This window comes from Gorilla gorilla, chromosome 15 (genome assembly GCF_029281585.2).
Source record: "Gorilla gorilla gorilla isolate KB3781 chromosome 15, NHGRI_mGorGor1-v2.1_pri, whole genome shotgun sequence".
NCBI classification, from domain to species: domain Eukaryota; kingdom Metazoa; phylum Chordata; class Mammalia; order Primates; family Hominidae; genus Gorilla; species Gorilla gorilla.
Window position 1 is genome coordinate 30,270,135 of NC_073239.2, and position 27,315 is coordinate 30,297,449.

Genomic DNA, 27,315 nt, shown 5'->3' on the forward strand with positions numbered 1-27,315 from the left:
TAATAAATGAGGAAGTCAACAGCTTTCATGATTTGGGAGTAGATTCATGGTTGCATTTTGCTGGCTGCCGCTTCTCATTCACAAGGTGGTTGAAAGCCACTTTTCCAATACCACATGCCTGGTTTCAAGTGTTCAGGTCTAGATTTAAATCTGGAGGGATTCTGTTGTCACAGACCCTCCCAGGGAGTGTGCTGTTTGAGAAATGTATTGAGAAAGGTGGGGTTGAGAGAATGAACAGCCCGCTCCCCAGCTTGTTTTTATAATTTTGCTAAAAATAAATAGACAAATCAATTTTCCTCTAACAGCTCAACACTGGACAAGTAAAATTCTTTGACTAAGATGCAGAAAATATTGCTGTAAACCCAACAGTACAAGCTGAGAGGTAAGCAGGCCTGCTGTGTTCTCCGTGTAGATGCTGCCTTTCCCAACCAATTGAAACCACTGTTTCTCTGGTTGTAACACCAGACAAAAAAAAAAAAAAAAAAAAAAAAAAAAAAAAAAAAAGGAATGGTGATCCTCCAGTTGTTTCAGGCCACAGATCCAAGAATATTATTTGTAGGAGGAGGCTACTTTCCATTTGAAAGAGCTATGATTACATCCATCATGCCATTTATCATTTCCTATTTTGGGTCAATTTCCCTCTGCATTTGGAGCCCTCAGCAGAGTGTCCATGCCACTTCTTTGTGGGACATTCTCCTGCAGATGACCACTCCTACCCTACCCAGGACAACATCTTCACTCCCAGGATTGTCCTCACTCTCCTGGACACTATCACCTCTCAAAACATATCTAATTAGATACAGCACTTTCTTTTCACAAGGATACCACTTATTGGTATGATATCAATATCATACCAAGGAAGGAGTCTCTTTCCTTCTCTAATGTGGGGACATCACCCTTGGATAGTGTATTAATCACACTTTTATTTTCTGTATCTCTGAGGCTTTGACTCCTGGGACTTGTGGATCCTGGAGAGATTGACCCTCCTAGGGCAAGTCAATTTCTAGACATAGCAAAAAACTCACTCCTTAGCCGCCTTTCATATGCAAACTAACCAATCTAGGACCCAGCAGCCCACCGCCTACTTTATCAGGCTTTTATACTCTTGCCCCTATTCCCTTCCTTTAATCATCCCAGAGCCAACAAGAACACTGGAGAAGTCCCTATGCTCCAGAGCCCATGCAAATTATTCAGGCTACGCAATCCTAAATCAGCTTACCCTGCTCGGCCCATTCCTTCCTAGGGAAACGACAGTTGAGGCTTGTGCCCATACTTGGCCCTCATTTCCTCTGCCTCCTGACTGACCCTGGTGCTTCCCAGTGTGACCTTGGGTGGCATGATGTGCCCCACCCCCCATAGGAACTTGGAGTAATAATCTTTTCAATGGCAGTAGTCCTCTGATCTGTTGGCCTCACTGTCCCTGAATAATAATACAATCTATTTTTTAAAGCCGATAGCCTTTGTCTAAACCTAGCCATGCTTCTCCAGAATGCTTATTCCAGGATATCACTTCCTCTTTCTTCCTTAGAGCTCTCATCCCAAATGCCCACTAAACAAAAATATACACATCTTACAGTAGGAAAGCCTCATTTCATCAGAAAATCAATTGTGTTGGGCTGACACTTGTCAGCTCCTTTCTGGCTGTTCTCCTCCCTCTGTCACAAACCCCACCTCTGACCACCTAGGGGGATATTCTACTCTCAAGGATGGACAACTCCTCCATCCCACCTCACTCTGTCCACGGAAGGGCATATCCCTTTTCTTAGAGATGTTTGGCTGCTTTCTTCTATTCCCCCAATTCTTAAATCTCCTGCTAATTCAGAAGTAACCCTTTTGGAACTATTTATTACCTCTTTCACTTCACCTTTCAGGTTACTTTGTGATCATGTTTGTTTTGAAATATCTAAAATGGGCTGTGTATTTTGATAAAAAGAGATTGGCTTTCAGCCAAAGAGTAAAGGGCTGAAATGGAAATGTCAGTGAAATGGGAAGCTTACTGGAAGGTCAGCTTAGAGTCTGACCTTAGCACTACCAAGGACAAAATGAGTTACTGTGGCCAAGTCACAACTAATCAATACATTATGTTTTCAAATGTAAACTGAGAAAACAAGTCAGAGGACATATCAAGAGTCATTAATAGAAGGGACACTGTGCACCCTTTGGGAGCAGCCCCTCCTAGGATACCCACTTTAGGATAATTCTGAAAGGGTAAAAAAGATGCATCTTTCTGCCATGAGTAAAAAGTCTCTTTCCAACATGCTCTTTGCCTTCTATGTAGTGATGTCTTCTGGCTTTCAAGTTTTAAAACCTGTATGCCCTTGATCCTACTCCTTCCTCCACTATTCACCTCCTTGGAAATCTGAGAGACATTCATGTCCCAGGAGTGACCAGCTTGAAGAGAGCTGAAACCCAGCCCCGTTGCACAGCTGGCTCCCAAGGATCTATCTTGGGTAAGTAGTCTCCAATTATCCCAGTACCTTAGGGAGCTCGTTTTGGATTTTGTATCCTCTGTAGGACAGGTGACAGTGTCATTCACACAAGGACTGGTTTAGGTCATACTTTCCATATAAGCAACTGAACAGCACTCTGATCTCTTCTTCCCTCCCAAATCTTCTCCATTTAGCATTTTTCTATGATACAAACACTGTCTCAATTTTACACATTTATGACACTGGTAAGGAAATTTGATTCTTACCAAAATGCTTTCCCACAGAGCTGTGCTTTCTAAAACAACTGAAAAGGTATGCTTTGACTGAGCACAAACATGTTGCAGGTTGCCGGACACCAGCTTAGCCCTAGCTATTGTTCAAAAATTCAATGAATAAAGCAGAGTGTTTTTACCTTCTCCTCTTTTCTTTTCTAGCTATACCAATAGTGGAGAAATAAGCCTCCTGTCCTAAAGGAACTAAGCCTACTGTATTTTTACAATTAATATGTGTTAGTTATTTTATGGAAAGGGGGCAATGAGAGGCTTTACATTGTCTTTGACTTTCATTTCACAGCCATCAGTGTAAAAGGTTCTATCCTTCACCACTTGAGCAGCCAGCCACTAAACATGCCAGTCAGAAAAGGATGTTAAATTGCTGGCGACTGCAATGGCATAAGCTATGTTTAATCATTTACTTTGAATCTGTTTAAGACGATAATACCCTAGCCTATAAGAGAATCAATATGTTGCATTAAAACAGGATTTGATGTCGCATAATACAATATTTAAAAGCACAATGGAAGAGATTCTCAGAAGAACAATTCAGCCCTGAGTAGAAACAGATAATGACTGCTGTGATTTCCACTCCCCTGTTTTTAAAGGAGAAGTGATTTTTTTTTGAAAGACATATTTTTAAGAATGTTCTGTTCTATCAAAACTTGTAAACTATATGAAGCCATTGAGCCCAAATGCCTTTAGATTAGTCTTTAAAGAAGCACATAATATGCCTAGGAGGCAGGGCAGTGTAATCAAAATTCCCGTTTTAATGAAGTAGCAGCTCAAAATGTCATGAGGTACCATGCCAAAGCAACAAGTGAATGTCCCAGGGTACTTGTTGAAGGGAATTATCACTCTTCCTTACTCATTTTCTGCCTCCAATAAAAACAGCAGGGTCTCTGGCTTGGAACCAGGCTGAAAGGAGTAGCAGCAGTTCTTGAGAGGATGACAAGAAACAGGAGTAGAGTGGAGGCTGGGCCACCTCTCCTCCCTACAGCTTTTAGGTGGTGAGTCAAAATGGCTCTGTACCAAGCAAACTGGAGATATAACTGAGCTCACTGAGGGAGTTTCCAAGGGATGCATCCTCCAAGACCTCCTTATGTACTTAGGCGATAGTGCCAAGTGTTTGGGTTTAGTAAAAAAAGGACTTTACTGGGATTTGGGCTTGGCCACTAATTTGCTGACTTTAAGGTTTCAGCTCTTCTAAAATTGTATGCAAAGCCATTTCCTGTTCCACAAGGACTGCCTGGGAGTTAGTGAATCAATGACTCAGATGTGCTTTGAGCTCCTTGGCAAGTTTCTAATATTCCAAAGTGTTGCTCTATGTGAAAGATTTCCTGACTCCAGTTGGTTCAACAGCAGTTACATCTAATGCCAATCTCATTGAGCTGGGACAGGTAGAAGACTGGGATTTCCTTTGTTCAACCACCCCATGACCTAAGGCAGTCTGGCACAAAATGGTTTTGTGGATGGATGAGCATCTGTTCTTATTTATGAGGATGCCACCGAGTACTGCCACGTTCATTTCCTACCTCCTGGGAGTTTTGTGAGGTTTATCATGATTATTTCAGCAGTGCACCAGTGAAGACAAGAGATTTGGAAGTATAAAACATATTTAGTGTTTGCTGGTGACTAACACAGGCTTTCAATTTGCCACTTACTTTAAATCTGTGATTTTCTTCATCACTGAATTCATGTTGAATGTGCTTAGAAGGTGAAAGTCAGTGAGGCAAAGCATTTTGAAATTGTTCTGGTGATTTGGTTTTTTCTTTAAAGCTCACATTGTTCAACACATAGGTAGACACAAAGCTTGCATATCCTATTAACAGAGGCACACCTATGTTGTGGCTCTTCTCAGGATGTTGTCATGTTGCTGACCTCTCCCCTGTCTCCTTTCATCTCCCTTTCCCAGGGTAATTTCCTCTGTCTGTATCCATGGCTTCCGCTGAGCTTCAGATCAGAATGTATACCATTATGTTCCGCAGCTGCCAATCAAAGGATAAACTTTATTTTCATCCTAAAATTTATATTTTTCCATATAACTCTGAAGTTTTGGAGTTACACTGGAGCCTTCTCTCTTTCTCATTCCCAATGTCCACTTAATTATCACATTCTGATATTCTATCTACTTACCATCATACACATCAATTTCCTCCTTTCTATCTATACTTGCACTACTGTCTGGGATATTGTGAAAGCCTCCTGACACTGCTACAGACTCAGTCTCACTTCCTTCCAATCCCTTAATTTGCTGTCAGAATGATCTTTATAATACAAAAATCTCATTGTACTTAAAATCCTTCAATAGTTCACATTGTTTTAAAAACAGAGCCATGATCTTTCATGTTTCTGTCCTTGGGTAAATGGTTATCTATTTCTAGAACGATTTTCCAGCCACTTTCACTTAAAAAAATAAGTTTAGCTATTATGTGTCCTTCAAATGTCAATTCAAGTATTCCCTAAAAAATCAGAAAGTTTTCTCGGAAGCCCCTGATCTAGATTAAGTGCCGCTTCCCCTGAGCTTTCCAAATACCCTGTGCATACCTAAATCACAGCAAATACCATACACCGTTGTTTTACAGTTTTTGGCTTACCTGTGTCCTCTCCCTCCATCACTCTAAGGACTCCCAAAGTCCTGGTATGTTTCTTTTGTAATCTATTTCTGAAGCCCAATAACAGCCACAATCAATTAAACCAATAAGAAACTTAGATATTGAGTGGGCAACCTTTCTTTCACCTTGGTGGAAAGTACGTTTTGCCTGTGCAAAGAATGACAAAGCCCACTTAATGTTATAAAGGCAGGGCTATAGGTTTCTGATTTCACGTTCTAGAGGACTGAGGGAATATATCATCAGAAAGATTCCTTTGAATCTAGACAAAACAGATCTAGTAATCTAAGTCAAGAAGTGGATTAGCATTGTTCCTAAAAACACAAAATGGAAGAATGGTGGGAAGTCCAAATAAAGTGTGTCTGAGAGAGGAATGCTTACTCAGTATTCCATTAGCCTTCCTATATTCCCAGCACCTTTACATTAGATCTGACCATGTAACCAGCACTGGCTAATAAAATATGACCTATGTCATTTTCAGGATAAGGCAGTGAAAAGTCCATGTATGAGTCTTTCTGTCTTCTGATGCCAGGGCCATTGAGGAGACAGTGCTGTACATAGTGCATCTATAAGAAAGTAAAATTCTATCTATTTGAGCGACAGTATAAAAGAGCCTTATATAGAATGGTGTGAGTGAAACTAAAATGTTTTTCATTAAACTTCTGAGATTTTAGAGGTTGTTCATTATTGCAGCATAATCTAGATTTTCCTAAGACAGAGAGGATTTAGAAAAAGAATAAAATGTTAATGCCCTTTTAAAATTGGACAACAGTAACTTGATGCAGATAAGTTGATGTCGTCTTTCTCCAAGGATATTTAGATCTAAATTCTTCTAAGAAATAGTATTGAGAGATAATTATCCATAAATCTCTCACATGTTTGCATGACTTGTGAGCAGAGGTACACACTGCCTTTTTCTGAATTATACTTTCAAGGACGTTTGTATAGTGAACATCACTGGAAAATAGAAGTAGTATCCCTTTTTGGAGCAAAGAGCAAGGTTGCTTTCAACCTTGGAAGAGACCTTTAGTTTCTGTCTCCAGCTGCATGTTGGAGCTGACAAGAGTTGAAGTTGAAGTTGGAGTTGAAGATGACAAGAGAGTGTAAAGAGCTCAATACTCCCTATCAGAAACCACCTCTCCCTGCAGCCAGTTGGAATGCCAAGTGTCCCACTAGAATTCAAGGAAAGGAGGACTTTCCAGATAAAGTATAGGGAATTCTAAAGACAAGGCATTGAAGTTAGCTACAAATGTGTTTCCCTTCTAGCCTGGACCATTTCCTTACAAAGAAAAGAAATTTGCACTTTAACTAGACTCACATTTCATAAAGGCTGTACAAAATGAAAAAAAAAGAACAATTAATCTATAGTTGCAATTAATTAGGAAAATTAATCCAGATAATTGAGATCACAATGTAGATTTTAAAAATGTGAAATATCTGCTATGAATGTCTATATTGATCATGTTAATTGAATATCTTTCTTGGGCATAGGAAAACAACATGTTGCACGGCAAGAGTAATGCCATCTTGAAACAAAATCACCATGATGACTGATGTTTGACTCCTGGATAGATGTTCTTGCAGCAAGGTCTTTAAATAAAGCCTATAGCACAGATTACCCCTCATAAAGAAACAATACCCTTAACACAGATACCCTCATAAAGATGTTTATCTTTATCATCCCTAGTGATCATGTTTCAGCAAAACAGTTTGAGACATAACCAGCTACACATGTCTTTACCCTAAAAGCTTGCTATATAAAGAATATTTCTGGAGAGTGGGTGCAGGGATCTACTCTCCGCAGCCACTTGAGACATTGCTTCAGTTCATTAGTCCCTATTAAATATTTTCTTTCTCAGAAAACTGGATTTGTCTGCCTCTTTCTTTGGCCCCTCAGCTTCCTCAGCCTTAAGAGGTAGGGTTGCATATACCTGCTCACCCCAGTAAAATGAGTGTCCTTCACTTTCTACACTTTCAACCCTGAATGAAACAGCAAATATTTGGGTGCTTGTGAGTTGTGGGTTAAACACAGAAGGTGAACAATATTTCAGTACTTTCTTTTTTTTTTTTTTTTTTTTTTTTTGAGACGGAGTCTTGCTCTGTCGCCCAGGCTGGAGTGCAGTGGCGCGATCTCGGCTCACTGCAAGCTCCGCCTCCTGGGTTCACGCCATTCTCCTGCCTCACCCTCCCGAGTAGCTGGGACTACAGGCGCCTGCCACTGCTCCCAGCTAATTTTTTGTATTTTTAGTAGAGACGGGGTTTCACCGTGTTAGCCAGGATGGTCTCGATCTCCTGACCTCGTGATCCGCCTGCCTCGGCCTCCCAAAGTGCTGGGAATCTCAGTATTTTCTTATAATTGATGATAGCTCAGAAAAAGTGGTTGCATATCTTATTTCTTTTCCATTTTCAAAATATAAATGTTTGCTTATAAAATGTGTGGAATATCAAAGTAATGATGCCTACTAAGGTAACACCTTTTATTCCTAATGCATTTTTGCATGGATTTATTCCAAAAGTGGGGTGATTCAAATGTGCTGTGCATTGTATGAAGAATGCAAACTGGATAATACTTTTGCAGTTGTGGATCAAGTGTTGGTGCCATGTTTCTATTCGTGATACTCGTTGAAGACAATCTATCACCATCTGGCTTCAGTCTGTCTTATTCAGGTTGTCTGGATTGTTTAGAGTTAAAGAGGGCTTCTAGCCACGGCCATGATAGTATGAAGATAAACACAAATGATTTTTAAAGGGTTGGAGCCCAAGACCTTGGTCTCTTCAGCACTGGTTTATTTAATACAAAGAAAGTCTCCTAGGCATAAGGATAGGACTTCCAGTGACCCTAAATTTTAGATACCTCCAGGAAAGTATTATCTAAATATTATCTTTAAGGTAATATTCTAGAGTACTCATCAGTACTGCTCTCTGATTATTTCCAGCTCTCGACTTCCTAAATACAGAGTTTATTTCACCTCCTGGCTCCCTTGTGGATGTAGGGGCCATGGGACTAGTTCTGGACGAGGCATCGTAAAGGAAAATGATACGTGTCAACTTAGGGCTGAGCACTTAATTGATTGCCCAAGACCTCCAAGTCTTGCTGTGTTCTTTGGCATACTACACAGTGATGTTTGCAGTGGGAGCTACTCTGTTAGCCTGGGTGACTAAATGATAATGATATGCAAAGCCTCCTTGTTGATCTATGATAGGTATGTAGCTTGAGCAAGAAATCAACCTTTGTTTTTGATCATAGTGTTGCGTGTTAACTTAGCATGACCTAGCCTGTTCTCACTAATGTATTTTCAATGACCCAAAGTCACATTAGCAGTTATACAGTTGAAATGTCACAACTCCTTCATAGTGTTATTATGGTAAACATTTCTGATTGATCCTTGCACTCTTTCCTGTCAACTTCAGTCAAATCCTTCTATTTGAGCAGAGGAAATACTTTTGTTTTCATGGAACCCTGAGAATACTTGACATGAAAGAGATTCTTAGGGAAATCCTTAATGGAAAAATAGAGGGGATTCCATTTCTGGAATGTCCACCCTTTCCTTCTGATAACAACAAAAAAGGAAATAATAAGATTGGGACAATGACAGTAGAAACCCAATTGGATATTTACCTGGTAAGATTTGAGATTGACCCTGGTTTTTAGTTTATTGGGTATACTGAGGAAACTCATACTACAATATTTGCTTTTACATATGCTAAATATAAAGGAAATATAAATCTTTGAAGATAGAAAAAATGTTAAAAGCACACAAGCTAAAGAATGTTTATTTTCAAACCATTAACCATTTAGTAAAAGGGAATTTAAGGGAGCAAATGGATCATAACATTTTAGAGTTATAAAGAATATTACATGTTATTCAGGCCACTCTCCTGACATCATACGTGAGAAAATTAAAGCCCCCAAAGGTTAACTGAATTGCTGTGAGTCCAAATGGTTATTTGATGGGACAATTGGTTTAAATTCATTGTTTCTAAACAATGCAACCAAGAAACCATTTATTGGGTATGGCTTACCATGCTTCATTCTGCAAACACTTAACACACTGAACACAACTGATTAGACCAGGGTTGCTTCTTCAGTTGAAGACTATGAATGGACTAGATGAGAATTTATGAAGACGTTGGCTTGGGGTATTTTGCTCAGTGGATCCATTAATTCCTACAAAAACAAAGCAACAAATAAAAACAAAACCTAACTGAACCAGTTAGATCCTTTTGGAAGAGTTCGAGTACAAGAAATGCTTAAGGTTACCAAATGGTAGTTGGAAAAAGTAGAAAGAGATGTTGGAGTCAGAGGAGCTGAGTCATGAGAAAAAAAAGACTTATGGACTGCTGTTCCATTCTGAATAAGAATTCTACTCTTTATTCACTCTGGTTTTCTAAAGCCAGACTGCTTCCTGAGCTACATTTTGCCATGTATTCCTGTAAGATTAACTCATTGTTTTTGATAATCTGACTTTTAAAAAAATGTTATCCTGAAATAATTAAACAAGCCCAAGTTTCCTCTGCTGGAAGTATGTGATAACTTCCCTATCTTGCTCCCACAAACAAAACACCAACTACAGCACATAGCATACACTCATAGGGATCCTTTTCAAATTCCTTTTCAAATAATCTAACTGGGGTGGGGAGTATTTGTATAGGAAAACAGAATACTAGACATAGACACTCTGCAGTTCTGACTTTTGCACATAATTCAAGGCTATCTGTGCCTTGAAATTAAGATAAAGACCATTGTTATTGCCGTTAGTGGTTCCTCCTAAAGCCTCTTTGTCACAATAATTGCTCACATACAGTACTTACTGTGTTCCAGGACTGTTTCCCATACTTGACCTATAGTAGCTCATTTAATCCAGGGTAAACCTATGAGATAGCTGTTGCTATTGACATTTCTATCTCAGTGTTTACATTTGAGGACACTAATACCCAGAGAGATACCTTGCCTAAGGTCTCTGGTAAGTGGTGGATCCCAGGTAGTCTCACTACAGAGTCCAACATCTAATCTCTTTGCTGTAGTGTTATAGTGACTTAAATTACCAGTGCATCCTCTATTTGTCTCCTACTAAGGAGAAATTATTAATACTGTTAAACAGTCCACCATTATAATCATCACATAACTAACAGATTCATTTCCAATCATAAATTTGATCATTAAACTATTGGTCATGGTCAATAACTTTTCATTTACAAAGATCCTTTTTTTGTTTTTTTTTTGAGACAAAGTCACTCTGGAGTGCAGTGGTGTGATAGCTCACTGCCACCTCTACTTCCTGGGTTCAAAGGTTCTCATGCCTCAGCCACCTGAGTAGATGGGATTACAGACATGCGTCACCACACTTGGCTAATTTTTGTATTTTTAGTAGAGACAGGGTTTCGCCATGTTGGCCAGGCTGGTCTCAAACTCCTCAGCTCAAGTGATCTGCCCGCCTCGGCCTCCCGAAGTGCTAGAATTACAGGCATGAGCCACCACACCCGGCCCCATGATCCTTTTTAACATTCATGTTTCCTGATAAATGACTTGAAGTGGAGAAGGGTGGGATATGCATCCTCAGCTGACAAGGAAGAACACAGAGTTTACTATTTATATTATACTGCAGGCCAAGAAACCCAAAGCCAAACATGGAAATTAGAAATACCTCTTTGGTTTTTCTCAAGATCCCAGGAATTTATAAATAAGTATGATAAACAAAACATTCCCCTTTGGTCTCTGTGATTGACTGGTGTCTACATGTTGCATGAAGGCATTGTTTTCTTTCTGTATGTCTTCATGGTTAAATGACTTAACTCTCTAACAGCTCTCACTAGAGTCCTTGCTTGATTGACCCATGATCCATGATCCATCCGGTTTGCAATAACACATGCTTCTCTTTTCCCTACCTACTGATTAGCACCCAGCTAACTTCTCTACCTTGGAGGATCAGGTGAAAGAAAAACACCAGATGGGAAGAAAAGTGGAGAGAATGATTGAGCCTGGAACCTCAGCATGGCATTATCCACATGGGCTGTTTTATCAGTATGCCTTTTTGTAACCCCAGATAAGGGAAAACTGTAGCCAGAAAAAGATGAAAACAGGGAAATTCAACCATTGCAGGCATTTATTCTTATCTTTTGTTTTTATAAAGAATGACAAATAATCTGAGCGTATAAAAATCATTGCTTTGCATGAAACCCAAATTTACAGTTTGTGTATATGCATTTTCTTTTCTACAGCCACTAATGTATTGATGCCCTATGTTACCACTCACTTGGAAGCCTGGGGTAGGTGGCTGGGAGGAGAATGGGAGGAACAGAGGGGAGAGGGAGAGAACTTAAATAGACTTTTGAGATTAGTAGTCTAATGCTCCCTCCTGTTTCCTCCTTCTCCTAATAAGGAAAGAGAGGCCCCAGGAGGTTAACTGACTTGCACAAGGTCAGATGAGCTCAATTGTCTTCTAAACTCCACGCGGAATTTTTTCATTTCCAGCTTTAAATTATTTATTCAGTTTTTTGCCATTTTCACTTCATTGAAATGAACTTTCTCTTCTTGCTATTATATCCTGGAAGCTATTTATCCAACCTGATTTAATTGCATTTTCATGCAATTGTACTACATTTTGCAATCGCTATTACATTTTATATTCTCTGTGTTTTTATGCCCTAGTGCCAACTGTTAGCATCTTCTGTGTCCTGCTTTATTATTGAATTACCCCAGGTGTTTCGTAAGCCAGATTTACTTATATTGTAACACGGAGTTAAAAATAGTGACACAGGCAGAATGTTTCAAATCTTATCTTAGGGTCTATAAACGGGAAGAAGTTGAAAGCTAAGGGTTGTTATTGTAACTATTTCAGTACTTACCACATTAAGGCTGTGATAAATTCAAGTCCTTGGTCTCTGTGTTTCCAAATTTCCCTCCTGTCCTCTCTCTTTCTCATAGGTCCATTTGGAGAAGCCAGTCTCTCCTGGAACCACCCGCCTTCTGAAATTAGCTTTAGTAAGTCATTGCAAACATCTAACGTTAAGTAAATGAATCCCAATTTAAAAAGGATTTATACAAATTAGATAGAAAAGCTCAGGGGAAACCAAAGCAATCCTCATAGGTCAAAAAGCCTAAGGAAATTCTTACAAACATTTCCTTGTTTTCTCAGTAGGCGTATTGCTAAATACAAACTGAGGCGAAGTTTGAGAGCTTGTTAGGGCAGATGGAAATTTTGAGACATTAAAAAAAAAATCTTCAAAAGTAAAGAAAAATTTATTACAGCAAAAGTCAACAAAATATGTGGCCAAGTAAATGTCTTTTTTTTTTTAATAGCCCAGTAGCATAATAGCACTTGCCAATTATGGAAGAGAAATTTTGATGCCTCCTCAGGCTTGGGCTTTATTTAGAGGGACTCCAATCCAATCCACTGTCAGATGAATTATATGCACCATAGACTTCAAAGGCTTTATGCTCAATGGGAATGTCCAGGATAAAGTGCTGTGAGAAATAAATGATTGTATTGCAGTGCAGGATGCCAAGCTGCAGTGATCACTTTTCAGTCACTGGAAAAATGTGGTGTGCAAATGGATGTCACACTGTGATAAGGGGGAGTCCAGAAATATAGTGGCAACACAGTGAGCAAACTTAATGAAGGCAGATCCTTCACTTCCCTTGGCCAGCTATGCTCTGTAGGTGGTGATTTTACTGATGGACACAGTTGTGTCTATTATGTGTAAGCATAGAAGGCCGCAATGCTCCTTTCTTACATTAGATATGACAGAGTTAAAATCACAGCAAAAATTTAAAAAGATTGGCTGAAAGTAAAATTTGCTCTAGATATTTGCTTTAGCAGTTTTCCATGACTCCTGAATAGGACAGGTTATCTAAGGAATCTAGGATTACCTGTGACTGTTTTGTGGGGCAGCAAATTCTCCTCTAATGTCTTCTCCTGAGAGAAGAAATGTTGACAGGGACCGCCAGATAAAGGATAAAAGCTGGACCGTCACAGCTTTCTTTACACTGCCCAGTTCTCAAACTGTAACCTGCATTAGAATTATCTGAAAGGCTCCCCGAAGTAGATTGCCAGGACCCATACCCCATCCTAAGTTTCTGATTCTGTTGCAGAAACACCAGAGGATAAGTCTAGGTCCTCTAGTTCCAGCTGCTCACTACACAGAAAGCCAATGATTAAGATGACCAGTTTGCCAAGAAAGAAGGCTTTAATTGGGTGTTGCAGCAGAAGCGATGGGAGCTCAGTCTCAAATTCATCTCCCTAACCAAATAAAACTGGGGTTTATATAGGAGGGAAGGAATGTAGCAATGTGTAAGAAAACAGGAACTAGGGAGGAACAAGGAAACAATCATGAGGAATGAGGGATCTGACATCTTATTGTCTGGATGCCATGATCTGTTGAAATTCAGTTCTTTGATCCTTTTTTTGGTGAAGCTTGAGAGACCTTTCTTGAGGAAGGAACTTAGATAAACAAATGTAAGATTCAGGCTTTAAGACCAGAAGGGTCAATTTCTATGTTTATCCGAAAAACAAAAACAAAAAGCTGTCTGTGGGACTATTGAGTTGGTTTGAATTCCATAGGTCCAGAGTGGGGTCTAGTTGTCGGGTGATGTTCATGTTGCTGGCCAGAGGGGGGCGGGGCAAACGTGAGGCACACCCATCTGTGATCTGTGCTCATCCAGTCTGGATGTTTTTATGTGTGTTGCAAACACTATTCCACTTTAAGCAAGCCAAGTCATCTCTTCCCATTTGCCCAACGTTAAATGTTTTGTTGATGCCAAAGCACATGATGAAAAATGCTAAATTATAGATATTGCTATTGAATGGCTGGGACTTGGGTTTCTAAATCTCCCCACTTCAAGAGAAGGTTGGAAGGAAATAAAATTGTGATGGTTGATGAAGGGATTTTATGAAAGAGGCTGTTCCTTTTGGGCAGGACTACTGTCATTGTAGTATTAAATATTGGACTCAGCAAAATAAGGATCATGTTCCTTCTTTCCCCAGCTATTCTCCACTTACCTGGCCTTTAACATATACAAATAGTCCCTGATGTGAAATCAGTATGTCCTTGGAGACACTGACTTAAAATAATTATCTGGGGAAAGACGTTCACCAGTAAAGGTCTGTGTCCTTTTGTGGGACTTGAAGGTAGCAACTTGGCAGCTTCCCAATGATGGAATGCAGTTTCAGGATAGAAATTAAGTCTAACTGAGGTAGGAGACCAGCAGGACATATTTTCTGGTCACGACTCCGCTGACCAAAACAGGATCTGGTCCAGACAGGATAAAGTGAAGAAACCAGCAGGAACCAGCAGATGGTGATGAAGTTTATCTCTACCTGCCCTCATTGCTCATTAGCATGAGACACTCCCACCAGTGCCATGACAGTTTACAAATGCCACAGCGACTACCCAGAAGTTACCACTCCTTTCCATGGCAATGACCCAGAAGTTACCACCCGTTTCCATAAAAATGACCTAGAAGTTGCCATCCCTTTCCAAGATAGTGCTAAATAACCAATCCCTCAATTTGCATTGACCTGTTCCTTAATTTGCATGTAATTGAAAGTAGGTTTACTAGAGTATAAATGCGATTGCCAAGAACCCATATGTTGCTGACTCTGGGTGCACTGCCTGTGAGTTAGCCCTGCTCTGCAAGGAGCGGTACTGTTGAATAAAAACTTGCTGCCTAATACCACCGGCTTGCCCTTGAATTTTTTCCTGGGTAAATCCGAGAACCCTCCTGGGCTAGGCCCCAGTTTTTAGGCTTTCCTGTCCTGCATCATAATAAGTCAGCTGTTTAGGAATAGGCAATGGAGTCTCATATTAAAGTATAGCAAAGTGGTTAATAGAAAATAATGGAGATATGAAAAACAGATACTCAATCCTACTCTATAATTCAAGCAATTGAATTTGGAGCAGCAAGTTTCTTTCTGTCTATCAGATTGGCAAAAATTAACCCATTTAATTCAGTATTGACCAGGTTACGCTGCGTGAGGTTCCCTTCCACACTGCTACATGGGAGTGTGTGTTGGGACAGTATTTATTTTTTATTTATTCTTTTTGAGACGGAGTCTCACTCTGTCACCTATGCTGGAGTGCAGTGGCGTGATCTAGGCTCGCTGCAACCTCTGCCTCCCAGTTTCAAGCAATTATCCTGCCTCAGCCTCCTGAGTAGCTGGGATTACAGATGCACACCACCACACCAGCTAATTTTTGTATTTTTAGTAGAGATGGGGTTTCGCCATGTTGGCCATGCTGGCCTCAAACCCCTGACCTCAGGTGATCTGCCCGCCTTGGTCTCTTAAAGTACTGGGATTATAGGTGTGAGCCACCATGCCCAGCCTGGAACAATATTTTAGAAGTCATATGAGTAATAATTATTAATAATTATCAAACTTAGAATGCACATGCTCTTTGATGGTCATGGAATGTAACTTCCATGAATTTATTTTGTGGAGATAATTGCAAAATTATCTACAAGGATGCCTATTGAAGTGCTATTTAGAGTCATAATTAGAGATTGATTAACTTCATATTAAAGCTACATGACATGCACCAATTAAAAAAATGGTATCTCTTTACTTGATGGTTGTCCTTTTTTATTTGGAAGCCCAACATTGAACCTATAACTATATTTGAAGATTCCTGCCTTAGTTGTCAGGCCCACATTTACTATAGAAGGAGAAAATTCTGGAAACTCACTTTTAAAGCTTCCCTTTACTGTGACATGAGCATAGGTCTTAGACTTTTCCACTCAGAGTGAACTGCCATAAACTTTAAATTGGAAGCTTGTGGTATGAAGTATCAAGGGCTGCACAAAATCCATTCCCATCAGGGTGGTGACAGAGGTGGCAGCTTGTTCTTCCTTCAGGGGTAGCAGGGGCAATGTTTCTGGCAGCAGCATCAGGGGTCAGTGACTGTCATGTCAGTTGAGGAAGTAGCAGCAGTGGCCACACCCAGAGGTGGTGGCTTTAGCAGAGCAGCTCAAGAATGAAGTTTGGGAGTAGTTCCCATTGTGACGTCTCCAGCTGTCGTTCTCACGCCATCTGATTCAGAAAGCTCCCCAGGTACTTTACATAAATGCCATTATGCCTCAGTCAGCTAGACTTCTGTTGCTTACAACTGGCAACCTTGCCTGGTGCAATCTTTATGTATACATAGTGCAAAATCTCGAAGATACAGTTCATGAAAAGCAAGATGCAGAATAATGAGAAGAGTATAATCGCACATGGGGCAAAAGAGGATATGTCTTTGTATATGATTACACATTTCAAGATAGAAGGGTATACAAAAAATTGTTAATAATGTTTTTTACTTTTCATATTGAACAAATCTTCTGTATTATGGTATCGTGTTTTTTATTGCTACGTAGCAATGTGTTGTATAGTTTAATAAAACAGTAAAATAAATAATATAAAGTGGTACCCAGTGTCCTGACTTGACCACAGAATTCTAAGATATTTTATTCCGAGGTTTTTAATTCTCTGGAGCTCCTATTACTTTCATATGAACTGAGTTTTCTTTGGAAGGCCTGGTGGACATTAACCAGAGCTGGACCACGGTGATGCCCACCTGTGCTGAACAGCTTTGCTATGGCATGTCTTCTGGTATCGGCAGAGAAAAACTCACTGCAGGGTAACTTCCGACCCTTAAAGTACCACAGGGCCAGCATTGGACAGTAACACAGACTCAGCTGTCTTGCCTACAAGGTGGAGTCTCCCCTCAATGAGCGAGACTCACCTTCACTGGACCCAGTCTGGCTGGAAAATATGACCTCAATGTCATGGAAAGAGCAATGCTCTCCTGTGTGGCTTCCTAGACCTGCCACATATCCATATTTGGAGCGGATGGAAATACAATTATTTGGACAACTTCAGGACAGATGAGTGAATTCTGTACGTAGAGAATAAAACACACGTAACAAATCGAGATTAGCAGGTCATATGCTCTGCGAAGGCTACAGTGAAAGATTCTTTCCCCTTGTCTGTGCTGTGAGACAATTCACAGAGGGCAAAGGGCATTGGCTTCACAGGCAGACCAACTTGAGTCTGAGCCCTTGCTCTGCCTCATCTAGGTTAATGGATCTCAGAACTTCAACTGTAAAAAGGAAAAATAATGCCTAGTTCATAGGGTTGTCATGAAATTTAGAGATGATACATGTAAATTCCCTAACACAGATCTAGAACATGATGGGAGCTCAATGAAGAATAGTCCTTACTCCCAGTGCTATCCCCGAGATATCTCTCAAGTTCTCAAGAGAGTTAGTAGGGAAATGGGCTCTGGAGGATAACATTTTCGTTACAGAACACATATACTCTGTAATATAAGAATTTGTGTTTACAGACATGACAGATAACTTATGGAAGCCTGAAATACAGGGAAATTGTATGATCTCAATTTCCCACACCATTGCTCTTAAAACTATCTCAGTGTTCTCCCAAATATAATGGATGGATTTCTGAAAATTTTGAAATTTTGAAACATTTATGCTTGACAATACCGCAAATTATGTTTTCCCCAAATCATGGTCAAATAATTTTTTTGTCAATCCTAGTGTGAAATGGCACAGAAAATCATAAATATCTTTTTTTCTCCAAACTGTCTACCTCTGAAATATATTCTATTTTTTTAAGCTTTAATAAAGCCTTTATTGAACCTATTAATAAAGTGTTATTAATAATTTGGCTTCCATTCTTATAAGTATCATAATCTTGCAAGCTGGTTTAGGGTAGATGAAAGCTCATCTTTCGGCTCCAAATGATGTGCCGAGCATGGGAAACAGCGTTTTGCCTTATTAAACAACCACCTTCTAGAGTGGAAGTTACAATGGGTCATCGTGGTGCTATATAAACCTGTCATCTTTAGAATTTGTAGATTAGAATCGGGATGTATAGCCATATTTTTAAATTTAAATTTAGGCACGAATCAATTCAGATGTTAGTTTCGAATTCTGAATGGAGTCTCTGTGGATGTGGCTGTGTGTGCCGTGAGTGGTGGTAGAATCCTGTTAGAAGGGTGTTAAATAGTTTTCACAGCTTCATAAGGAGTGTCGCTGCTCTAGGGCTCTAGCATGTAACCAAGTTGAATAATTGATGTCTTATTATGACTTACAGAAAATCTTTTCTAACTCTTAAATTGCCTTATTGAGAATATGTGTCACAAGTTCCAAAGCAACCAGAACCCAGAAAGTCTCTATTTGTTTCTTACAACATTGAATCTTTTATTTAAAAAAATCACATATGTAATATCATTTCAATAAAATTAAAAATGTAAACAAAGATATAGAGTTAAAATATATCTCCCTGTCTTCTAGTTTCTGTTGTAACTCACCCCTATACATATAAACCCAAATTACATTTGCATATAAAAACAAACATACATTCATATTCTTATTTTTCTTTCATTTTAGCACAACAGGTAACACATTTTACATACTATTCTAAACCTTGATTTTTTCACTTAATATACCTTGGGAGTTTTAAAATATACCTTGGGAGTTATATAAATGATACACTTCTTGTGTTAGTTCAGGTGCTCTGAGAAGCGGAGGCCAAGATAGTATACAACATGTAAGAATTACAGTATGAAATGTCTGTAAGGGAAAATACTAAGTGACCATGAGAGGCTGGAAGACTTGTCAGACCACAGTGCAAATCTGACTCTGAGCGAAAGAGAAGGGAGGAAGGCTGAGTGGTGCTTCGTTTTGTGGGGCTATGATGGAATACTCGAGACTGTGTAATTTATAATGAACAGGAATGCCTTGGCTCACAGTTCTGGAAGCTGGGAAGTCCAACATCAAGGCATTCACCAGTTTGGTGTCTGGTGAAGGCCTGGTGAACTCTGCATTTTCTGCATGGAAGACATATTGTATCTCATGTGGCGGGGGTGGGCGGGAGAGCCAAGAGAGAGCCCACTCATGAAAGTCCTTTGGTTAAGGCATTAAACCATGTATGAAGGCAGAACCCTAATGACCTAGACACTTCTTACTAGGCCCCACTTACCGACATCAGCACATTGGGGCTTAAACTTTAAGATGAGTTTTAGAGGGAACAAACATTCAAACTCTACCAAGTGGATGTATCTTAGACTGTAATCCAGTTTGACAAGACTGTCCTGGAGCCCTCAGGAGAACCACCTGTCGGAGAAATCCCTCATCTCTCAGGAATGGGTGTGCCTCAGTGTTCCTGCCACGTTCATTGGCTGGGAGCAACCTAAGGATGCATACATTCCTAGGAAAATCCTAAATGGATTTCTGAACACAGCAGCTGTGGGCCTCCATCAGTTGCATGCCCTGTAGTTAAAGGTCTGCAAGGCATTTTTATATCAGAAAGCCTATGTTGTTTTCAGAGGTTTTTTCCATTGACACTGTGTTAGGCCATCCTTTCATTGCTGTAAAGAATTATGTGAGACTAGATAATTTATAAGAAAATAAGTTTAATTGGCTCACCGTTCTGCAGGCTATACAGGAAGCATAGAGGCATCTTTTTCTGGGGAGGCTCAGGAAGCTTCCAATCATGGTGGAAGGCAAATGGGGAGCACACACATCACATGGCAGAAGGAGCAAGAGAGGAGAGGGTGCCACACAGTTTTAAACAGTCAAATCTCACGAGAACTCACTCACTCTGGTGAGGGCAGCACCAAGAGGGTGGTGCTAGACCACTCATGAGAAACCACCCCTATAATCTGGTTGCCTCCCACCAGGCTCCACCTCCAATACTGGAGATTACAATTCAACATGAGATTTGGGTGGCCACATATCCAAATTGTACCAGGCACCTTGTTGTCCAGAACCTGGGCATATGATCTTCCTTACTTGGAAAGGAGTCTGGGAAATTGTGGAACTGAGCACGCTGTTTGGGGCTCAGCATTTGGTGTCACAAAAAAAGCTGGGGTACCATTAGCAAAAAATACCAAGAAAATTGGTGTCAGTGACTGCAACACACTTAATTAAAGTTTGTTAAATGAATTAACAAAGGTTTTAAGAGCTGACGTTAGAGCTCCACAACATCTTCCAGGCTCCTCCTTGGAATAAGATGCACACTCACCATTAACCATCTCAGTTTGCATATGTCCTCCAATGAAAGAGAGAGGGACAAGAACAAACAACAACACATACCTCCTCCACCCCTATCAAAACAACTGTTCTAAAACGTTAGCTTTCCCAAAGCATTTTCACACCTCACCATCACTCAATGTCTACATTGCTAGATTTCTACATTGGAGACTTTTCATTATTGTTTACAGGAATCTAGTCTTCCTTGTTTGCACTTACAAATCAATAAATTTAGGCTATATATACATACATATATATAAATATATATATGTAGAGAGAGAGAGAGAGAAAGGCCTAGGCTTCAGTGCGCTGGCATGATTACAGCTCACTGCAGCCTCAACCTCCCTAGATCAAGTAATCCTCCCACCTCAGCTTCCCAAGTAGTTAGGCCACAGGCATGCACCACCATTCCAGGCTACTTTTTTTTTTATTTTTTTTGTGGAGATGGAGTCTCCCTATCTTGCCCAGGCTGGTCTTAAACTCCTGAGCTCAAGTGATCCTCCTGTCTCGGCCTTCCAAAGTGCTTGGATTACAGGCCTGAGCCACTGCACCCGACTGATAAATATTTTTTTAATCAATAGAATAGGATAGACTTGAGTCCAAACTCCCCAGATTAGCCTCCAGAGCCCTCTAACCTCATTCTCCTCACTTCCTTGCTTGAAGACTCTGCCACATTTGCTTCTTCTTTTTCCTTGGGCTTTTGCACGTGATGTCCCCACTGCTAGAAATGGGCTTCACATGCAGGGGACATTGGTATTTTTAAGGTCTCAGTGAGTCAAATGTCACCTTCATGAGAGGGCTTCTCTGACCACCTCATTTAAATTGATACTCGTCATGCACAACCGTGTTACACTATCCCCTTAGTTATTTTCCTCATAGTTTGTTTCTTACACTCCAAAAAATTATTTTGTATGTTTCTTTTTCTAACTTTAAAAAATCTTTCTACCTTTCCCCCTCCCTCTTTTGTTCAATTATGTATCCCAGTAATTAGACTAGTGCCTCAAAGAGACTTAGTAAAATTGTTTTGGAGAAAAGAATGGATATTTATCCTATTTTATGGAAAACTGACATTCAGAGAGACTATGACTGGCCCAAGTTTCTGCATCTAGCAAGTGGCAAAGTCTTAGTTAATCTTAGGCAGTAGGATATGGTATTAAGAGCAGGATATGGCAATTAGAGCATGAACTTCAAGATAAGACTCCCAAGATTGGATTTCCAGCTCTGCCATTTACTCATTGCATATCTTTGAATAAGTTAGTTTCTTTAACCTCAGTTTCCTTAACCTTAAAATAGGAATAAGAATATTAACACTTACTCATTAGGATGTTAAAGTTCTTAAATGTCAACATGTAGCCTAGTGCTCAACGTGTAGTGACTTCTCAGTAACCACGAACGAGTATTATTGAGCATTCTGTTTCTGCAGGCCAGATGTCTTCAAGATGCTACAGCTCCTTCAGTTTGGGAGCTGTGTGTTTTCATGCTGCTGGTGGTAATAAAGGTAGGAATGAGGTGTTACATGGTGAAGGAGATAGAAGCAGAAAAGGACCAACACATATAAGTTCATTAATTGCTGGGCCCCATCGGGCGAAGAACTGAGTTTCATTCTGTTGTGAGCTCTGGATATTCAGATGCCTCTGCCTGGTATTTTTTAACCTCTGCAACACATAATGCACAAGGCTGGCCCAGGTTTGGGGTGGTTCCACCTTGAATGGGCCTGCAATAATCAGTCAGCTCTGTTTGAGCCCGGGCCACTACCCAGGTGAGAGCATTCCTGCGCAGGCAAGTTGGATATTTTCAAGCGCTTCTAGAAATGAGATTCCATCTCTTCCTTGAATAACATCAGAAACTCATAGCAAGATACAGTAAATTCCAGCAAGATGCCTTTGATTTCTCTATCACCTGCCTGGATTTTGTAGATCAGGAGAACATTCTGAAGGTCTCTGGGTGACTTTTTAATGATACGATTCAGTTTTAATAGGTAGTTTCTAATCTGGCTATCAGGTGCTAGTGTTACTGAAACAGTGCAGTGTTTGCAACTCACCCCTTGTGTTTGGCATCAATTCTGAGATGCATCTGCGGGTCGGTGACATTGATTTCTATGAATTGTTTTATTCTTGTCGGAATCGATCCATCAGCCAGTGGCCACCTCATCTTTGGATGCGACTTCATCTTGTCTCCCTCATCTCACTTCTCTCTAGCCCCTCCAGCCTGTCAGGAAAAAACAGGTTACCTTGGAGACAGGACATTTAGAAAATGTATGTAACCACTACACCTGATTCAGTTATTAGATATGTGATTCTCTATACTTAGTTTAAAAATCCTCAGAAAGGGTCGTAATGGATTTAAAAATGGAGAAATTTTTTTTTTAGACATGGCGACACTATGTCTAAATATGTTTATTAAATATTTTCCCCATTTAACAAATAGGATAAACAATTGTTTGGTTGCTCCAAGAAGCCATTTTAGTTCAGAGAAGAAATACATAGATGAAAGAACTCCTTAAGGTTCCTTTCTGCCCATAGAGCTCGAGAAAGTGAGTTTATACTGGGACAGAAGCCTATACAAGTTTTGGCTCTTTTATTCCACTGTTTGATAAATACCATATGCGACAGTTTCTCTCTTTTTCTAGAGATAAAAGGGAAATGGGGTTTTTTTTGGTAATTTTAAATTTTTAAAAGCACTTCTTTTACCATTTTAGCATTTTTGTGTAGAAATACACATATAGGGTTTTCATACGTATGTATTAAACACACATATACATTTACCCTATTGGTGGACATGACACTGTTATTCTCATGAGCTTTTCTCTTCATTCGCTTCCTTAAAGGGTGACTTTTTCTTCTACCGCTTGTGTATTAGCAACTGACCAGTGGCCATTTTCCAGAATAAGAGACTTTTCAGAGTCAAATGCTTATAGAACCATAAATATCAGACCATGGCAGCATGCCAAGAATTTTCTGGCATGATGAAAGGAGGGTGAAGCTTCCAGCTACATACAGGGTTGTTTATACAGCCCAGGGAATGCCTAAGTTAACTCTGCTTCTGCAAGGGGATTGACCCTGCAGGCTGTAAACTATTAACCACAGTGTTCCTTGAACCACAAGGAATAAGTACAGATCTCATTAGGGAGCTTTGCACTTTAATTCTTGTCATTGAGTCTGCAATTGACCCTACTGCGTATTCCATTCAGTACTTCAATGTAAGGTCATTAACAACCAAGGGTGAAGGCCTGAACCATGATCCCCTAAATAAGTAACTTGGGCTTAAATGCAGAGCCATGGGAACTTCCTCACCTACCCTTTTAATGGATACTTTGGTGGAAACTGAAGCCCTACAATTTTCTCCATAGTCTGCATCTTTCTCTATGCCAAAGGCATTTAATCTCCTTTCAAAATTACTTTTACTGATATGAAGAAAAAAAAGCTATATGGGAAGGAAGAATTCAGTTCCATCCAGCGAGTTAAGGTAGTACATTTTCTGCAGACTTTATTGTTTCTCACTGCTTTAAGGAAGAGAGAGACGGCTTTACTATTCATGGCAGACTCAGTCAATACCCAGCAGGCACAACACTGGGCATTTTACATATTTCCTTCTGCTTATTCTTCACAGGACACTTTCAGTTAAATTTTAATCTATCCATTTTATTAATGGGTAAATAGAGTCCTAAAATAGTTAACTTGTCCAAGTTGAAAGAAACTAGAATTAAATAAATTTACCTGAGCACACTGCCAAGCTTCTTCTACTAAACCACACTGCCTGCCACAATTAGCATGCAGGTGGTTTGTCTCCAAGACCATGCTCATTTTCTTCCTCTTCATCTCTCCCATCTCCAACTCTTTTCTCCTCTCTTTGACCCTTTTTTCTTCTTTCTTTGTCTCGATTTTGTTTACCACATATTTCAAGCCTACTAAAATATTAGGAAATAAAATATAAGATATCCATGTACTGCCCAAAACCAGAGTTCATAAATATTAACATTTTGTCATGTTTCCTTTAGATTTTAAAAATATAATCAAAACATTATATATTCGATTAAGGTGTCCCATTTCATTCCTTTCTCATCTTCCAACAAGTGAATATTATCCTGAATTTAGTATACACTGCATTTTTTTTTTAAGATGGAATTTCCCTCTCCGTTGCCCAGGCTGGAGTGCAGTGGCGCGATCTTGGCTCACGGCAACCTCCGACTCCTTGGTTCGAGTGATTCTCCTGCCTCAGCCTCCCGAGTAGCTGGGATTACAGGCATGCACCACCATGCCCAGCTAATTTTTTTGTATTTTTAGTAGAGACGAGGTTTCACCATGTTGGCCAGGATGGTCTCGATCTCCTGACTTCGTGATCTGCCCGCCTTGGCCTCCCAAAGTGCTGGGATTACAGGTGCGAGCTACTGCACCCAGCCACTGTATTCTTATAGTCCCTATTTATATCATCACAACATATGTATTTATTCAAAAACAACATATATTTTTGCAATATTTATTATTATTCTGTGAGATTTAAAATTTTACATGGTGATGTTATACAGCAGGTATTTTTCATATCTTAAAAATACATGTTATTATTTAGAGATTTTTTAATGTAAACGTAGTTCTAGTTTGTTTATAGATGTACAATGATTACTTATAGAATACATAAATATTTAATTATATAATTATAAAGCAATTTATTTATACATTCTCCTACTGATAGACACTTAGATTATGCACAGAGTTTTCCTATTAAAAATGGTACATGGTCAACACATTTTGTGTGATTCCTTGTGCCCATGTCCAAGTTCCTCTAAGGTTGATAATTGAAAGTGGACTTGCTGGATGATAGGGAATGGATATCTTTAACTTTACCAGATATTGCCAAATAGCCTTACAAAAGGGTAGCAGTTTATACACCTCTACTAGCAATGCATGAGAATTCTCATGTGTCCATATTCTTGCAAACCATTACTACTATTAGACTTCTTTTTTTTTTTTTTTTTTTTTTTTGACAGAGTCTCCCTCTGTCGCCCAGGCTGGAGTGCAGTGGTGCGATCTCGGCTCACTGCAAGCTCTGCCTCCTGGGTTCACGCCATCCTTCTGCCTCAGCCTCCCGAGTAGCTGGGACTACAGGTGCACACCGCCACGCCCGGCTAATTTTTTGTATTTTTAGTAGAGATGGGGTTTCACCGTGTTCTCCAGGGTGGTCTCAATCTCCTGACCTTGTGATCTGCCCGCCTCGGCCTCCCAAAGTGCTGGGATTACAGGCGTGAGCCACCGTGTCTGGCCTATCAGACTTCCTAATTACTCCTAATCTTCAGGGTATAAAATAGAATCTCATGTATTTAAATCTGTGTTCCTTTAAGTACAAACAGAGTTAAAATCTTTTCATAAATATGATGGCTTTCCTCATATACCTGTTCATATACTTTGTGGGTTCCTTTTCTTTTGTACTATTTTTATTTTTCTTGTGATTTGTAAGAGTTAAATATTTTGGATATCAATCTTTCATAAAGAATACATAATGGAAATGTGTCCTCTTCTGTTCCTTGTACATTTAATTTGTTTATGGTGTCCTTTGTTATACAGAAATTTTACATTTGAAAATAGTCAATCTTACCAAAACCTTGTTTTGGGTTTGTGTGTGTGTGTGTGTGTGTGTGTGTGTGTGTGTGTGTGTGTGTGTGTTGGTTTTGCTTAAAAAGTAATTCTCAGTTTTTACTTCCTTATATAGGCCATCAATCCATCTAGAATTAATTTTCTTGTATGACACGAGATGAGGTTGTAACTTTATCTTTTTTTCCCATGATTAGCCCTTAGTTCCAGCATGATTCATTGAAAAATTAGTCCTCTACCCAGTAATTTGTTCTGCCTCTTTTCTCCTAGGTAAAGAAGACTGCTGCTCTGCACAATTCCAAGCGGCACCATTCACATCATTTTCAAGATGAATGGCACAATTCTGGAGCACATAGAATATAATGTAAATGGCATCCCTTGGAACTATGCAATGTGGCAGCCCTGTATAAATTTCTAATGTATGTGTTTGTGTATTTGTTTTCCAAGGCTGTCAAAAAAAATTACCACAAACTACGTGAGTTACAACAACAGAAATTGTCTTACAGTTCTGGAATCTTACAGTTCTGGAGGTGAGAAGTTCTAAATTCAGGTGTTGGCAGAGCCTCGCTTTATCCGAACCTCTGGTCGTGCTGGCCATCTTGATATTCTTGGCTTACAGATGCATCACTGTAGTGTCTGCCTCCATCATCGCTTACCATTTTCCTGTGTGTCTCCATGTCTTCATGTGGCCTTCTGATAAGAATACTAGTCTTTGAATTAGGGCCCACCCTAGTTTAGTATGACTTAACTATTAATATTTACATCTGCTCACTATTTCTGAACAAGGTTACATTCTCTGGTTCTGAGTGGGCATGAATTTGGCTGGGGGTATGGGGCACTGTTCATACCAGTAGAGTTTGTTTGTGGGTAATTTGTCTCTGTATCATTGGCTTATTTGTTCACATCTGTGCCAATACAAACTTATCTTCATTACTAAGACTTTATGATAAGTCTTTACATATGGTAGAAGAGTCCTCAACTGTCTCATATCTTATTTTTCTTCAAACTTTTCTTGGCTTTTCTGTGCCCTTCAGGAAATGTAGAATTCCTTTTTGAAATTTTTTGTTGGATTTTTTGTTAATGTTGAGGTTAGTTTGGAAAATATTGACCTCTTCATGATATTGTGTGTGAAGAACTTTACTTATTTATCTTTTCAACCTTAAATATAAGTTTCTAATTTTCTCCATACATGTTTTTCACCTTATTTGTTAATATTTTTCTCTATATAGCTGATTATTTTTGTTTCTCTCATGAACGAATACTTGTTATTGTTTCTTTCCTATCTGATTGTTGCTGGCATTCAGAAACACAGCTCTTCTTTGTATAGTTATCTTGTATCTAGTATCATTGTTGAATTTTCTTATTATTTATAATCATTTATTT

General features: G+C 39.5%; 1 long non-coding RNA gene across 4 annotated transcripts; it reads left to right on the plus strand.

Moving 5' to 3' along the window:
* The first annotated feature begins 300 nt into the window (after positions 1-300).
* Positions 301-26,281, plus strand: LOC109023195 (uncharacterized). 4 transcript variants are annotated; one of them, XR_008671318.2, is made up of 4 exons: positions 301-382; positions 2,279-2,450; positions 8,250-8,516; positions 11,211-11,456. It is a non-coding gene; the product is annotated as an uncharacterized lncRNA (long non-coding RNA). The 4 variants fall into 4 exon arrangements; XR_008671320.2 differs by lacking the exons at positions 8,250-8,516; positions 11,211-11,456 and adding an exon at positions 26,203-26,281; XR_002002568.3 differs by lacking the exon at positions 8,250-8,516.
* Positions 26,282-27,315: the final 1,034 nt, after the last annotated feature.